The sequence below is a fragment of the Bidens hawaiensis genome, unplaced genomic scaffold (assembly GCF_021521415.1).
Source record: "Bidens hawaiensis isolate Kalapana, Puna unplaced genomic scaffold, B.hawaiensis_p1.1 tig00042141_1, whole genome shotgun sequence".
Taxonomy (NCBI): Eukaryota; Viridiplantae; Streptophyta; class Magnoliopsida; order Asterales; family Asteraceae; genus Bidens; species Bidens hawaiensis.
Genome location: NW_027497451.1, coordinates 141,524 through 147,298, shown reverse-complemented (window position 1 = coordinate 147,298; position 5,775 = coordinate 141,524). Strand labels below are relative to the sequence as shown.

At 34.5% G+C, this 5,775-nt stretch overlaps 1 pseudogene; it reads left to right on the top strand.

The window, feature by feature from the left end:
- Window positions 1-1,294: 1,294 nt before the first annotated feature.
- LOC143593390 (replication protein A 70 kDa DNA-binding subunit B-like) lies at window positions 1,295-5,775 on the top strand (annotated as a pseudogene).

Here is a 5,775-nt window from a genome sequence, read left to right as displayed (position 1 = left end):
TAGTGGCACGACGATAGTACGTGGTAGGGGTAAGCCTATACGTGACTACGTTATTAAAGCGGCAAAAGTGGCATAACGTTATACGTTATTAAAGTGGCAAAGTGGCATAACGTTATACGTTATTAAAGTGGCAAAGTGGAAAGGTGGTAGGTGTAAATAAGAGGCTAAGTGGTAAGGTAAGCAGGTTAGATAGTGGACTACGTGTCTGCGGATACGTATATGATTGCATGTAGTGGTTGTAGGATAAGTTGCTTGATTAACTAGAACTCACTCAGCGTAGCTGACTTTTAGTATGCACGCAGGTGATCAGACCAAAGAACTAGCATGAGGATGGCACATGGCATGGATTGAACGGCTGGCATCTTAAGATGGAAGAAAAGATGTTTTAAATATAATGATTTGTTTTATAGTATCAGAGAAGAGATTGAATGTTTTGTAGCGAATGCTTCAAGTAAACGTTTCCGCGAAAGTTTTAATTAACTCTGATTGCAAGAACTGTGTTTATGAGTAAATCCGACGCTAAAGTAGGGCTACCGGTTTGGGGCCTTACACAATTAGGTTTAATTCCCTTAGGTATAGATTTACAGGTTAAAATTACACCACATTACCTCACGTTTCGGTTGAAGAATCTTGAAAACAAAAGTGGCCCCTTTTTCATAGGTTTAAGAAATTTTGTGACATTGTTGTTTGATTTTAGAATTTTAGTTGTTTGAAGATCTGAAAATATAGTTAGCTGTTGTTGGATTTGGTCAGCAGTTGCTTGACGTCTGCTTTTTTTCTATTTTTTTTTTCATATATGAAGTCAGGTTTTATTAGTTTGAGTTTATAGTTGGTTTTAAGTTGTCTGGTTCACCGTTATATTCGGCCCGTTTTGATGAAAATTTTGGCTTGCTAATTCGCGTTTTCATTGCTCTTTTGGTTTCATCCTGTTTTGAACATGTTACCTGATTCACCTTTAAATTTGGTTTCATTGTGGTATACTGGTTGACAATTAGGTTTGCTTCTCTTATGGTACCATAACATTGATTCAGAGAACTCGACTTTAAAGACATTTATATGTTAAAATTACACCAGATTAGCTCAGCTTCACCATGAATCCACCTTGGGTTTTGTTTCTCAACACTGTTATTAATATGTCTAAGTTCCACTAATTTTTATATGCTTTACATAAATTTTAGTTACTTGTAACTGTCCTTGGTGATGCGATCTGGCTATTGCCATGTAGTTGTTATATTGACTTCTGGTGTTGACTCCTAATCTTTTATATAACAACTCATGGTCTTTCTATTACAGCATGCCAAGTACGTCTATACCAAGGCAGGTTTACCCCCTCGCTTCCTTGAACCCGTACCAAGGAAACTTGTCACACCCCAACCGACGGCGGAATACGTCGAGGTGAGACGGTGATTGTTCATAGCACATGATACTACGTGTTACAATAGTCGTTAAATTTAATTTAATATCAAGCAATATAGAGCTACAATGAATTGTTTTATAGTCATCTAGGTCCAATCATGCAATCCTATATCTTGCATCAAGTAATCTTCAACAAACAAATTTCCAATACCTGAAAAACATGCGAGAGTGTCAACTAAAAATAGTTGGTGAGAACATAGGTTTTAATAAAATAAGTTTTAAGTTGAAAGAAATCCATATGTGTTAAGTTACTTTGTATACTTTGTGATTACAACCAAACCTCTGACACGTTTAATGAGTCGTCTAATCCACGATTAGACTATTATGTTTAATGTTTAACGATCATCGGATTCTGAACACACAAGCCTCTACCTAAGGCCTGCGTGGGCGGGTCGGGCCAATAGATCTATCATCATCCTACCACGGGCTTAACAAGTTAATGGTTGTACATGCGATTAAGTATACACTTGTAATGATCACACATAACGAATATTATGAAATAAAGCTTGAATCAAATAGCATGTATAAAACAAATTGATTATGAATGTTTCCACCCCGAATTATAAAACGTTTAAAAGCATGTAAAAGGGGCTATGAACTCACCTTTGTTATTGATGAATTGAGACTTGCAACACTTTGGTTTAGAGTCCTAATGATCAATAAAGTTGCTATTAGGATGTTACTTTATTTCGGTGGAATAAAATATTCGACCTCAGGTTCCTAGGAAAAGGTAAGTGGGTCCATTCACGCCCGGACACGCCACTTGGTTTTTCCTTAGGTCGTAGCCTTGGTGACAGAACCCTTAGTTGAATATCTATGGACTTGGTGTTTGTTTGGAAGTACAATTGGATTTTAGGGTTTCAAGTGATACTTTATGGTTTAGGGTTTTAGATTATCTTTTCCAGAAAAGAATAGGTTGTTTACTATTCAAGACACGAATTTTTAAAAATAGTAAACCTTTGAGTTAGATTACGAAAATTTTATATCTTGTAACCGTATGAGTTTTTTAACATATATATTTTTTATAAGATTTAAGTGTTTATAAAAAAATATATAAAATTCATAGACTACCGAGGGGTCTGATTCTGAGTCAGTTTAGTAGAAAAATCACTAAATATCGATACTTTAACAAATTGAGGAGATTCCAGTTAGATAATTTTTATAATTATAAGGTCCACAATACATCCAAAAATTGGGTCATAATTCGTAAACATGAGTGAGTTATGACATTCGTTTTGAGGCTAAAGTTATGTGTTAGGATTTTCAGCAAGACCCTTTGTTAAAGAAAAATAATAAAAATATTTTTAAAGTTTAGAAAATTTTACACCAAAAAATTACAGAGATACTAGACACATAAAGAACCAATTTAGGCTTTTGAAATTCGTGATTTGGATATATTATGACCGAGATCTAAGCGTTGAAATAAAAAGGTTTTTCTGCAGAATGAAAGAACAAAACATTAAACGGAAATTAGAACTTACTAGGAAGGAAACGAGTTGTGAATCTTTGAGAGGATGATGATCACGAATTTTCAACCTTGGGGCTTTGGAATATGCAGGTTTGGAATGAATTTTTGGGGTGCTAGGGAGTTCTATTTATAGGGGTGTTTAGAGAAGAGATTATGATGAATTAGAGATAGAATTTGACTAGGACTTGAATTCAAATTTGGATAAGGCTAATCTTGAAGATCAAGAATAGAATATTCTAGAAGGTTATTCTTAATTTGAATTTAAGGATATAAATAAAATTACTTTAGGATAAAATTGACAATGACAAATATTAAATCTAGGCATTCCCGGTTAAACGTGTCACGTTAACGATTAACCATGTATAACTAAATGTACATAGAAACATGTAATTGTGCATATGAAAATAATGTTAATAACTAGAAATAAATAATCTATGATTCCATAATAATATAGATGGTGAACTAATACACGAACCTTATTAAATACGAGTATAAAAGACTAGTGATTTCATGCATGAAAATGCATAGGTATTACAAAACTGGACCATTAAAATGCGTCTCACGGCTAAAGGTCCCATGCATCACTACAACAACACACGCGGTGAAGGCAATGTTTTTAGTGTCGAGCTAACTGACGACGACGTAAGTTTTCGTTATCTCAATCCTCATTATATATTATTACAAACATATGGAGATTATAAGAAATATAGTTATAGGTACTCAAATTCAAGCAACCATGTTTAACACCGCTGCAAGGAAGTTTTTTGAAGTATTCGATATGGGGAAAGTTTACTACATATCGAGCGGATACTTAAAAAGGGCTAACAAAACATACAATCGTGTAGACAATGATTATGAAATGACCTTGAATGAAAATTCACAAGTGGAGGAGGCAGTTAACGAACCAGTTTTAATCCCGGAAACAAAGTTCAACTTTGTCCCAATTGATCAACTAGGCCAATATCTACATAAAAAAGAACTGATTGGTATTAAACTTTTAGTATATCTTTGTATTTTCATAGAATTACAATTTGAAATCTTTAATTTATTAAGTAAATATGTTCCTTTACTTACAAATTTACCTCCTTCAATTATTAAATGCAAATGTTATTGGTTTCGTACAACATGTATCATCATCTATGAGCATCCAAAGGAAAGTTGATAACGAGATCGTTCCAAAACGTGACATAACTATAGCCGATGACACGTAACACCACTTTTATAAGCCGCTTTACCATTTATATCTCCTTTTATACGTGCGTCCGGTTTGCTTGTTAATCTTTCAGGATGAAGTCAGTAAATGTATCTTTGTGGGCCCCCTTGCCACCGACATTGGTAACAAACTGCTGGATATGTTTGATGCCTCACCCATTGTTGCAATCAAATCGTTAAGAGTATCTGGTTTTGGAGGTAATCCATAAAGCCAACCTATGTACATCTTAAATGAACATGCTTACATACCATGTTTAATTACGTCTTGCTTATTTGTTGTTGATTATTTGCTTTAGGTATAACATTGTCAACAATCACCAACACTATCATCGACATAAACCCAAACAGCCCTGAGTCACATAAACTAAAAGCATGGTATGGTTCAGAAGGAAGCACCACGAAATTTGAATCTGTGGGATCTACTTTCAAAACTGGGCTTATAAATGATGCCCGGTCGATGTACTCTGATCGCGTGGGACTCGACTACATAACCAACAACCCGTCTTTGGGTGAAGCAAAGGTATTAGCTTCCGACAACCTATCACCTAAAATGTCACAAGTAACAATAATGTCATCCAACATCAGCTCAAGTTTTACTTATTATGTTAGCCTAACAGTTACATTTGTCTTGTAGCCTGTATATTACACTACACGTGCATGCATGAGTTTCATCAAGACTAACCAACCCATGTATTATCACGCCTGCAAAACTTGCAACAAAAAACTTACTAATAATGTTGGTTCCGGTTACTCATGTGAAATGTGCAAAACAACACAAACCGACTCTAACCTGAGGTGTGTGCAACTATAATGATTTTGACGACTACTAATCATGTCCATGACATTTACATAATTGGTTGATATTACAGGTATGTTGTGTCAGCCAAGTTCTCAGACACCAATGGTGAAGCTTGGATGTCTCTTTTTGCTGACGAGGCAGAAACCATAATAGGTTGCTCTGCTGCTAAACTTGATAACATGAAGTCAAAGGTAAATCCTAAAAAAACTAAAACAACCGCTATTTAGCAACATATTGTCCAATCAATACTGCTAACCGATTCGAACATTTAATAATATGATCTCCTTACACAAACTTATTTCGTTAATATTCAGATTTTATGTTAGTTCAGTTTTGTACGATACAATACTGAATAGTTATATTGGATTTCTTATTTATCAATATGCTAAAATGATGAAGACATAGATCTACACTACTCATCTGCATATTGGCATGTGTTATATATATATTTTTTAAATACAGTTGGTTTTCCTGTTGTTATGTAATTTGAATAATTAATACTGTTTGAATATCACTTTTGTAAATTTTGTTACTATTGCAAACAGTTATTAATAATTATAACAATTAACAACAAAGTCAGATTTTATTGGTGACTATAGCATCTTATTTGTTAATACGCCATATCACATGCTTGGGTGACTATTAGGCACACATTCAGGTTTCTAATTCTCCTTTCAACTGCTTATAGGACGATGGAAGCGCTTACCAAACACAGCTTAAAAAAGCAACATGGGTCCCACATGTTTTTCGTTTGATGGTTGCACCACAGGAGTACAATAATGACAAAAGACAGAGGATTACTGTGAAGATTGTTAGCCCGGTTGATTATGTGGCTGAATCTAAGTTCCTGCGGGATGATATATCTTCAACGCAATCTTGA